A 12,793-nucleotide genomic window follows, 5' to 3' on the forward strand; every position below is an offset into this window, starting at 1 on the left:
GTCGTGCGATACTTTACAGTGTCGTACGACATAGTTTGCATGGGCGTGCGATACTTTTCAAAGTGTCGCACCATGCTGAACAAATGTCACCCATAGAAACACGAAAACACTCCCAGAAACAAAAAGTACCAAAATAGAGCAAAGAACCTCCACACCAAGGAGTACTGGATCCACAAAGGCTCGAGGAATGAACACTCGAGTGCAAGAAAAACACAGAATGAAGAACATCTATCCATCTAAACCATGAAAGCAAAGCACATACTGAAATAAACATCGCAATGAACAGAAATACATCTCAGGAACAAAACAAGCAAACTAAGTACGCGGTTCCTCCCAACTGTCAATAGCATCATAAGACCATCATGGGTCCTAGCCATCCCCCACGCGTAACATCCCAAGCCACCGACCAAATCGTCGGTACTGTCGTAATAGGGACGTCACTACTAAACATGCAACAATATAAACACAAGGAAATCTAACATGCTAGTGATAACGCATAAGATAATCCTATAGTAGATAACATCACCTATCACATGCTAAACAGCAGTAAGCAACATATATACTACTAAAGCAAATCACATCATCTAATCATATGCTAAACATCATAATAAGGGAATGCGCCAAATAAAATAAAATCATCTAAACATGATATACAAGCATCCCAATGAAAGCATAAATCACAAGAAAGCATACTCCAGAACCCGAAGTACTAAGTGAAAACATCCAGCAACGATCGCACTAGGACAAAGATCGTCTCTGTACACCGATCCCTAGCAGTGGTGAAGGTAGCTACGCCTCCCAACCACGAGGCACCCGTAGGTCCACACCCGCCGTGCTGATGGAGATAATGATCCAACCACAAACACACATAAAGCACAACATCCAAGGCTAACATTCACGCCAGACAGTATGATGGCTGCAACCAAGAACCTAAGATAATGCAAGGAGTACAGGTCCTAGTCAGACACTCAAAAGGCTAATAAGTAGGGGTTGACATCATGGAGAGTCGCTTGGCATCGACAAGCCCAAGTTCGGATCGTGCGTTTCAACTTCTCAACGGAGGGCCCGGCACACACATTTTATTATCTTAAGTTTTATTATCAGTCACACATTTTCTTTAATTATCACTTATTTAAAACTTCCTCTGCCAACCCTATGGGACTAAGGTCACCAGGCTGCGAGATAGAAGCCCCCTCCATATGCTACCCTACTCTACCCATGCTCATCCCACGACAAGTGCCCGTGGGCATGCATACTCCCATCCCAACCCCAATGATCATAACTTCCGGCAAATCCATGGAAGATCGGGCCTCGCAAGTCACCCAACAAATGTACACGTGCGTACTCATGTGTGGCGCACCACCATCACGAAGATCATAACACAAGGATAGGAATGAGAACACAATGCAAAGAAAACACCCAACTGAAAGCAACACAGGAAGGACGGATTCTACACGAATCCCAAAGCCAAAAAGACCATACATCATAAAATCACTCAATCGGCCTCAATCCGAGAGTATGGATTCTACACAAATCTCAATGATGTAACAAGACCAAACATCGTGAACTCACTCAATCGGCCTCAATTCGAGAGTATGGATTCTACACGAATCCTAGCGTTCACGAAACAAAAGCAAAGGTCTAAAAAAAACCATAACACTAGGTATAAAATCACTCAACCGAACACAACGTCGGGAGTACGGATGCAACACGCATCCCAATGCAACGTAAAAGTGCAATAGCAGTCTGACTCATATCCAAACGGATCATCCAGGTCCACGAACCACAATGTGCCAAGAAAACTCGAGAAAACAGGGCGGCACACAAAACGAGGTAAAAACCTCAAAAATTGGAAAACTTCAAAATTAAAACCGATTTGACCTTTGGGTTCAAAAATCCCAAAAATCCAAAAATAAATGAAATCAGACACTGTATGCAAAAACGGCCAACATAACAGCATAAAATCTCAAACCCTCATCTCAAAAAAATAGAGAAATGTTCATACCCGCCCAACCGGGTAGAACTAGCATACAGAAATGGAGGGGAACACTAGTTCTCAGCCTCCAAACAAACAGCTACCAAAAATAGAAGCTGAAACGGAGCAGAAACAATAAAACAGGAAAGCCCTACCTCACAGCCAAAAGGGCAAAACAGGAATCTGAACCATAAAATAAATAGCCCACAGAAGTAGCTGAAAATCGTGGCAATCCAAGGTTTCCCCGAGCTGGATCCAACGAGCCCAACCTCGCGACGATCCCACGCCCGTAGCTCCCACAACGAACAAAACAGTAAATCCTCATGAAGAGGATTTTGGGTTTTACTCTCCAACTTTCCAATTCAAAAGTGAGAAGTGAGGAATTAAATTCCTTTTTGGATATTTATTCACTTTTCGGGTGAATAATCGATTAGGGAAAATAACCAGCCAACCTCGTTAAATCCCAAATCGACCCAAACGAAAATAGGCTATTCCTATAAACAGGAATTCATCTATGGCAAAGCTGCCAGAAATTAAAATAAAATAATTAAAAAGCTCGAAAACCCAAAAACACATAAATCTCCTTAAACAACTTTTGCGACAATGCGAATCTCTAAATGCACGAACACGCTTACTGGTCTAATCACATAATGCAAATGAGTTCGGATTTAATAATCACCGAAAAGTTTAATTTAAACATTTTAATAAAGGATACGTCGACCATACAAGGGCGATATTGGTAAAATATGAACGGCTGAATCACTAACTCCATGTGCCACTGCCAGGGATATAATCCTGCACACTAAACAACACGATCAAGTACAATTGCATATAATAACATAGCCGAAACAATAATGCGTTAAATCACCTAATTTAACCATTTATTTAATTATATTAAAATAATCTATTTACATCACTCACGTTCGCATAAAGCATAACAACGCAGGAATGAAGTAAATAACCATAGCATTAAATCCATCACACAACATAATAAGAGATATGTCCAAATACCAGATAACATCACAAAACACACTGTTATCTCAAAATGGCATCATCATGCAATATGATTAACTGAACAACATAGTAGTCTAAAATCCATGATACTGGAATCAAAGTGTAGCATTTGACCCTCGGGTCCTCTCAAATGCAAACATAACATGACTAACAAATATCTCTCTAATCATAAATATAACAAGGTAAATGCCTCAGCACATAACCCAATAAATCAACATGGACAATCCATTCTAATTACTTAAGCATTTAATAATGATTGATTACTCTGCATTAAAAAGGCATTTAAAACACATAAGCAAACATAGTCAAAAACATGACTAACCATTGCTACAGGAACCCAGTCCAGTGTAGCATGGTAATAGTACATAGTGCAATCTCTGCACACATCTCAGGGTAATCATAGAACAACCTCATGATACCACATTGATCCTAGTAACCACTGGCACAAACCTCAGTGAACCAAAAATCACATCATAATCTCAAAGATCAGTCAAAAGCATAACCAAAGCAACTGATAAAGAAACATAAATCCAAACACCTCAACGATGTAGACCACTCAGGGTCACAATCATGATCCATCACAACAAAAGATCAGCAAGGTTGCATCCATCAGGACGACTTACAAAAGTCGAATGGGAGAGGCACTACATCATCCCCCCCAAAGACTAGGCTTACTCCTAGAAGCCTGCAATCCAAGAATAGAAACCAAACACACCAAGAACAAAATCAAAAGCGAGCAATAGGAATGACTCAACAAATCCGTACAAGTCAAACCCAAAACACTCCAACATTCTCAAACCATCGTGTTAACCCCCAAATAGGTTAACCACGAGAGAATGGGTGTCACACAAACACAAGGTCCTCAAACGAGGAACCTTCTATGCGCTAGGAAAAACCATCTAGCCATAAAATCAACAATACAAGGTAAGGAACAAGCCACTCTACCTTGTCAACAGGTGCCCAACAAAACATGCACCTACCACATGACCACAAAACCAGGTCAAAACACTAAGCACTTCCAAAAAAATTTGGAATCATGGGGAAATAACCATCCCAAATTTCCCAAGAATACTATCATGTCACACATGATCATTTCGAAATCTACGTAAACTCACCCTTAGAACAAAGAGGATGAAATTTTACCAACAAAAGGACACACTCCAAAGGACTACTCACCACCAAGCGTAGGAGCACGACACCTCACCAAGGCACAAAAACTCAACTAACGTTGGGAACTAGGGCAACACAACCCAACTAGACAAGATATCACCTTCTTACAAGGTTCAAAGACTTTCGTCAGTGGACACGATCACGAAATGTCTGCATACCAACTCACGAGATGGTAACATGTGTCCAACGATACCATGTCCCTCCAGCACCATGCTAGGACAACTACAACCAATCTACCGCTAAACTCAATCTCTAGCCTCAAGTCCACAGTTAAAGAGAAAACTTGACTGGGACAATCCACATGAAGATATAAGCTTAGGGAGAAGGATACTACAGAGTATTAAGACTGAGAGGGAGTCTCTCTCAACCTCTACACAAAATCAGCCCAAGATGCATTAGGGAACTCACAATTCCCCCAACCATCAACAAACTCATAAGAGAACACTAGCTGAGCTAGTGGCATAACCACACTAGCCTACTCTCTCAAGAGACAAAGAATACGGAGATGTGCCAAGGTCAACATCCAAAAAGGAGAATGTAGACTCATCAAAGAATTGAGTCACTCCCAAACGATAAGGCAACATCATCCACAACAAGGAACGCTCACAAACCACACTACACCTCACAAGGGTGGGTCAGTGCAATAGGAAACACAAAAACCCGAGCACGAACCCCAACAAGTACCTAGTAGATTATGAAGACAAGATAACTCTTCCGTTATGAATAAAATGAGGAGTTAAACTTCTCCAATGGCCATAAATACGATATGTCATGATTGAATTGGCCTCTACTCGAAAAGGTACTCAGAACATCGATCAACAACTCCAAAAGCCATAGCCCCATAGTCGGACTCGGATTGAATCCATTTGAAAAGTGTCGAAAAGATATCGACAAGGACTACAACACGAAGAAGCTAAGAGAGACCAAGACCTACGATCTGAAAAACAACAAAGACAAAACCAACAGCCTTGGTCACCAAGACAAGCAACGGACTAAATGTCCAAATCCACACAAGAGCACACATGCCCAAAACAACATAAGGCATCGAAAGAAAGGTAAATCACACATTGAAACCATCATTACTTTTCTTTCATAAATTCATTAATTAAGCATAACATAAGCACTAATGCATAATGAACTGAAAGATTTTCAAGCAAGGGTCCAAGAGTCACTATAGAACAAGTACATACCTTTCAATTTCTTTCAAAAATAACATTAAGTTTAATCACCATTTAAACCATTTAGTTACAATAACAAATTTAGATCTAACAAAGACACACTAGCATGTTCTCCATGATATTATCCCTTGAACGTACTACTAGAGGTTCGAGATGAACATGATAGAGTCACAACACACAACTGGGTAGCAGTAAAACACATCCAGAATAGTCATCATGAAACAAAATAAAAAGCCCAAATGGGAGAATTGCCGATTCCAATAGTAAGTACCAAAAAGAGCTCATTTCAACAATAAGTCAAATGTGACAACTGCCACAAAGAGAGCGATAGATAAAATTGATGACTACTCCAAGAGAGGAAATTACTAAAAACCAATGCTAGCCCAACAACATGAGGAAAGTACCTCCAGCCAAATAAAATAAGGCATCAAACAAATCACATTACAAGTGTTGACTGAGTACAGTCACACAAGAGGGATATATCACTACACAATGCTAAGGAATACATCATCCTAGCATCGTTAGAGAACACACTCACACACATCAAGCAGTATACCATTAGTAACCTCATGCATATGCAGACAAAAATAATTTCCATGCAATGCAACATTTAGATATCCATCAAATTAATACAGTTTTACATAAGCTTAAGAAGCAATCAGATTGGGGACTTAAGTCATTAACCCAAGGATATAATGCAAAACTACTACTTTGCAATGATTCACAATAAACACTCAATTTCAATGAAAGGAACCATTTCATCATTATAACAACAAAATAAAGAATCACAAATAAGATTCATTCATCAACTTACAATCAGGAGAAAACAGGGAAACAATGCACCTACTCCACAAGGAGAAACAAAAGCAGCACTTAAAGCCAACACATGGAAACCAATCAGTGGTTCCATCCAAAAAGGGTCACATAGGCAACCAACCAACCAAGGCACATCGATTCCACTAACAAAACTAGGAAGACTCACTTCCTTCTCCACACACTGCTCTAGTTGCCTCTACTGGATAAGCAAGTCCATCACGAGAACATACCAAAACAACAAAGATCACGAGTTCTCACCAAGACACTCGCACTCAACCAACCCAGCAACAACTACATGGGCAACATAAACACAGAGATCCCAATGTTTGAACATGGGCTCTGATACCAGATGTAATGCCCTGCCCGGAGATCCTTGGAAACAAGGATTCAAATCAAGCCAAGATTTTTTTTTTTTTTTACAAGTATGAATGCACAAGACAACATCATACAGGGATCACAAAGATCGCAACGGAAGACTTCAACACAATCCCGGCAACCAACGAATCTCCGAACGCCACTACCAAACTAATACACACAAACAAAGCCAACAAAGACAACGCACATGATGAGGGCCCAAGAAACAACCACTCATCAACAAAACACCAAGCTGGGGTAAAATGCAGAATCCCGAAATTTGGCTAAGCCTGAAATCCTGAAGCCCTGAAAATTGGCTAAGTCTGGATTTCTGAAGCCCAGAAATTTCTTAGAATCCATAACTTATCTCCGAGAGGTCTAAAACCTATCTCAAATGATTTGTCGCATATATTAAAATATATCTTAAGTATAAGCCTTATACTTAAACGATATATTTTAAACCCCGAAGGACTACAACAAAAACCCAAAAACTGAATTTCAAAGAAACCTCCTGAATTCAAAATGCAACAACATAGGCTCGAAGAACGCCCAAAAGGGTATCCAAAACCACTCTCAAAAATATCGGATCACGAAGAAAAGTGCCCGCTGATGGCACGCGCAGGGTTTTCACAAAACCCGTGCGACACTTTTTACTAAGGGAGGGCGATACTTCTCTTTAAGGCGTGCGACACTCTTCCAGTGCCGTACGACATTTCTCAAGAAGGCATGCGACACTTTTCAGCATCGTACGACATTTCTCAAGAAGGCGTGCGACACTCTTCCAGTTTCGTACGACATTTCTCAAGAAGCCATGCGATACTTTACAGTGTTGTATGACATAGTTTGCATGGGCGTGCGATACTTTTCAAAGTGTCGCACCATGCTGAACAAATGTCGCCCATAGAAACACGAAAACACTCCCAGGAGCAAAAAGGACCAAAATAGAGCAAAGAACCTCCACACCAGGGAGTACCGGATCCACAAAGGCTCGAGGAATGAACACTCGAGTGCAAGAACAACACAGAATGAAGAACATCTATCCATATAAACCATGAAAGAAAAGCACATACTGAAATAAACATCGCAAAGAACAAAAGCAACATCACAATGAACAGAAATACATCTCAGGAACAAAACAACCAAACTAAGTACGCAGTTCCTCCCAACCGTCAATAGCATCATAAGACCATCGTGGGTCCTAGCCATCCCCCGCGCATAACATCCCAAGCCACCGACCAAATCGTCGGTACTATCGTAATAGGGACGTCACTACTAAAACATGCAACAATATAAGCACAAGGAAATCTAACATGCTAGTGATAACACATAAGATAATCCTATAGTAGATAACATCACCTATCACATGCTAAATAGCAGTAAGCAACATATATACTACTAAAGCAAATCACATCATCTAATCATATTCTAAACATCATAATAAGGGAATGCGCCAAATAAAATAACATCATCTAAACATGATATTCAAGAATCCCAATGAAAGCATAAATCACAAGAAAGCATACTCTAGAACCAGAAGTACCAAGTGAAAACATCCAGCAACAGTCGCACTAGGACAAAGATCGTCTCTGTACACCGATCCCTAACAGTGGTGAAGGTAGCTACGCCTCCTAACCACGTGGCACCCATAGGTCCACACCCGCCGTGCTGATGGAGATAATGATCCAACCACAAACACACATAAAGCACAACATCCAAGGCCAACACTCACGCCAGACAGTATGATGGTTGCAACCAAGAACCTAAGACAATGCAAGAGTACAGGTCTTGGTCAGACACTCAAAAGGCTACTAAGTAGGGGCTGACATCATGGAGAGTCGCTTGGCATCGACAAGCCCAAGCTCGGATCGTGTGTTTCAACTCCTCAACGGAGGGCCCCGCACACACATTTTATTATCTTAAGTTTTATTATCAGTCACACATTTTCTTTAATTATCACTTATTTAAAACTTCCTCTGCCAACCCTATGGGACTAAGGTCACCAGGCTGTGAGATAGAAGCCCCCTCCATATGCTACCCTACCCTACCCATGCTCATCCCACGACAAGTGCCCGTGGGCATGCATACTCCCATCCCAACCCCAATGATCATAACTTCCGGCAAATCCATGGAAGATCGAGCCTCGCAAGTCACCCAACAAATGTACGCGTACGTACTCGTGTGTGGCGCACCACCATCACGAAGATCATAACACAAGGACATGAATGAGAACACAATGCAAAGAAAACACCCAACTGAAAGCAACACGGGAAGGACGGATTCTACACGAATCCCAAAGCCAAAAAGACCATACATCATAAAATCACTCAATCGGCCTCAATCTGAGAGTATGGATTCTACACGAATCTCAATGATGTAACAAGACCAAACATCGTGAACTCACTCAATCGGCCTCAATTCGAGAGTATGGATTCTACACGAATCCTAGCGTTCACGAAACAAAAGCAAAGGTCTAAAGGAAACCATAACACCAGGTATAAAATCACTCAACCGAACACAACATCGGGAGTACGGATGCAACACGCATCCCAATGCAACCTAAAAGTGCAATAGTGGTCTGACTGATATCCAAACGGATCATCCAGGTCCACGAACCACAATGTGCCAAGAAAACTCGAGAAAACAGGGCGGCACACAAAACGAGGTAAAAACCCCAAAAATTGGAAAACTTCAAAATTAAAACCCATTTGGCCTTTGGGTTCAAAAACCCCAAAAATCCAAAAATAAATGAAATCAGACACTGTATGCAAAAACGACCAGCATAACGGCGTAAAATCTCAAACTCTCATCTCAAAAAAATAGAGAAATGTTCATACCTGCCCAACCGGGTAGAACTAGCATACAGAAATGGAGGGGAACACTAGTTCCCAGCCTCCAAACAAACGGCTACCAAAAACAGAAGCTGAAACGGAGCAGAAACAATAAAACGGGAAAGCCCTACCTCACAGCCAAAAGGGCAAAACGGGAATCTGAACCATAAAATAAATATCCTGCAGAAGTAGCTGAAAATCGCGGCAATCCAAGGTTTCCCCGAGCTGGATCCAACGAGCCCAACCTCGCGACGATCCCACGCCCGTAGCTCCCACAACGAACAAAACAGTAAATCCTCATGAAGAGGATTTTGGGTTTTACTCTCCAACTTTTCAATTCAAAAGTGAGAAGTGAGGAATTAAATTCTTTTTTGGATATTTATTCACTTTTCGGGTGAATAATCGATTAGGGCAAATAACCAGCCAACCTAGTTAAATCTCAAATTGACCCAAACGAAAATAGGCTATTCCTATAAATAGGAATTTATCTATGGCAAAGCTGCCAGAAATTAAAATAAAACAATTCAAAAGCCTGAAAACCCAAAAACACATAAATCTCCTTAAACAACTTTCGCGACAATGCGAACCTCTAAATGCACGAACACGCTTACTGGTCTAATCACATAATGCAAATGAGTTCGGATTTAATAATCACCAAAAGGTTTAATTTAAACATTTTAATAAAGGATACGTCGACCATACAAGGGCGACATTGGTAAAATATGAACGGTTGAATCACTAACTCCATGTGCCACTGCCAGGGATATAATCCTGCACACTAAACAACACGATCAAGTGCAATTGCATATAATAACATAGCCGAAACAATAATGCGTTAAATCACCTAATTTAACCATTTATTTAATTATATTAAAATAATCTATTTACATCACTCACGTTCGCATAAAGCATAACAACGCAGGAATGAAGTAAATAACCATAGCATTAAATCCATCACACAACATAATAAGAGATATGTCCAAATACCAGATAACATCACAAAACACACTATTATCTCAAAATGGCATCATCATGCAATATGATTAACTAAACAACATAGTAGTCTAAAATCCATGATACTGGAATCAAAGTGCAGCATCTGACCCTCGGGTCCTCTCAAATGTAAACATAACATGAGTAACAAATATCTCTCTAATCAGAAATATAACAAGGTAAATGCCTCAGCACATAACCCAATAAATCAACATGGACAATCCATTTTAATTACTTAAGCATTTAATAATGATTGATTACTCTGCATTAAAAAGGCATTTAAAACACATAAGCAAACATAGTCAAAAACATGACTAACCATTGCTACAGGAACCCAATCCAGTGTAGCATGGTAATAGTACACAGTGCAATCTCTGCACACATCTCAGGGTAATCATAGAACAACCTCATGATACCACATCGATCCTGGTAACCACTGGCACAAACCTCAGTGAACCAAAAATCACATCATAATCTCAAAGATCAGTCAAAAGCATAATCAAAGCAACTGATAAAGAAACATAAATCCAAACACCTCAACGATGTAGACCACTCAGGGTCACAATCATGATCCATCACAACAAAAGATCAGCAAGGTTGCATCCATCAGGACAACTTACAAAAGTCAAATGGGAGAGGCACTACATATTAAAGGACAAATTAGGGTTTATTAAGATGTTTTGATAGACCTAATGTGAAATTCAAATGTAATACATTTAGGTAGATGTCTATTTATATGATAATATATTATATATGCATGTATCATCGTGAGTGGTGTGTGTGATCAAACTGGTATATGAATTCTTGAAATAAAAGGCAGATAATTGTTATTTCCATATGCTCACTTACCTTGTTGAACCCTAACATCTTCTAAACTATAAATCCTTTAATCAAGTCACTCTTAACATGGTGAGCAAGATCTTAGGAGGTGTAAAGTGTAATTTCTTTAACCAGGTGGCTCAATATTTTGAGTTATAAATCCTCCAACAAAATTACTCCTCACAAGATAAAGTCTTAATAGAGCTAGAGGCAAATTCCCTAACCGAGTGACTCATAGTGGTGTTTACTCCTAATAGGGAATAATTGTAAACTCTTAACAGGGCTAAGCTCTTAATTTGGTGCATTTCAAGAGTGCAAAATACTCATGGATTCTAATTTTCGTCATAGTTTTTCCTCTCACCAAGGGTTCCCAAGTGAAAAATCTTGGTGTTAATATATTACTTGTGTGGATGTTTTATTTCTTGTCTTATCGCTAGTTTCACAAGTTCACATTGAATGGATGTGATGAATGGTTTAATGTTTAAGATCTAAAGATCTAATTTGTTGGTCAAAGTTTTGTGAATCGAGAAGATTATTGATTCACACCCCTACCCCGTAGTAATCTTGGATCTTGTGTATTATATCCAAGGATTTAAACTGAGAAAAGTAGTCTACATTCTTGGTGAGAAAAAAATTGAAATGACTTATTCTTCCCTTCTTCAAATCAATTAACCCCTCATAGATCATGCCTACCACATAAGGCACATAATTCGGGTCTTAGAACTAAGATTAATCAAGCCTATCACCCATATATACATTCACATATCCTTTATGATTCTTATCAACCACATAAGGCACATGATCATAAATTGTAGCAAAATTTGGGTCTTGGATCTAAGATTAATCAATTATATCACTAACATATACATTAACATAGTTTTACTTAAGCATATGCTAAGTTTTGGCTCCTGATTTAACAATGATTTTAATTGCCTTTTATAATGTCAAAGAAACCTAGGAATGAGCTAAAAAACATTATGGGTATTCTAAGAAACAAAATAAAAGGACCAACTAACAAGACCTTGTGATCTTCATCTCTTTGAATTCTGCAAGATTTAGGTGGGTTTACCTAGGAACTCATTCTTATTCATTCAAAGATCAAACTCTCAACATGAACTCCAGAAATAATAGATGTTTTATCCTTCTTTCTTATAATTCAATGGTAACATAGAGAGTATAATTAGCTATTTCACCAAACCCTAAACTCCATGACTCAAGTATAAGCTAACATTTTAAGCTTCAATAACAGAATGGTAGAAGATTGATTGATATGATTTTTTGCATTATTTAAAGTATCCCAACTAGATTGATTCCTAAGAATGGCCAATGCCTTATCTATTGGGCTATGAATTCATAGAGATTATGCACCTGCTTCTAGATCTTATCTTTAAACTTTGTTAAAAGATTATCAGTATTCATTTCCAGATCTCATACTTATCATATCTTTGCTAACAATCACATTGTTCTTTCAATTTACATTAAGCATTTACATAATCCATTAGATTATCAACAAAAGAAAATTGAAATATAATTCAAAATGAATTACAACTAAAACTTAATAAACTTTTCTACTGAGTCTTAGAGAATAGGATGGAAACAAGAAAAGAGACAAGATGTGGGATGAATAACCATCTTTGTGTACTTGT

The sequence above is a fragment of the Cupressus sempervirens genome, chromosome 11 (genome assembly GCF_028749045.1).
Source record: "Cupressus sempervirens isolate cs-2001-9-10 chromosome 11, ASM2874904v1, whole genome shotgun sequence".
Classification (NCBI taxonomy): Eukaryota; Viridiplantae; Streptophyta; class Pinopsida; order Cupressales; family Cupressaceae; genus Cupressus; species Cupressus sempervirens.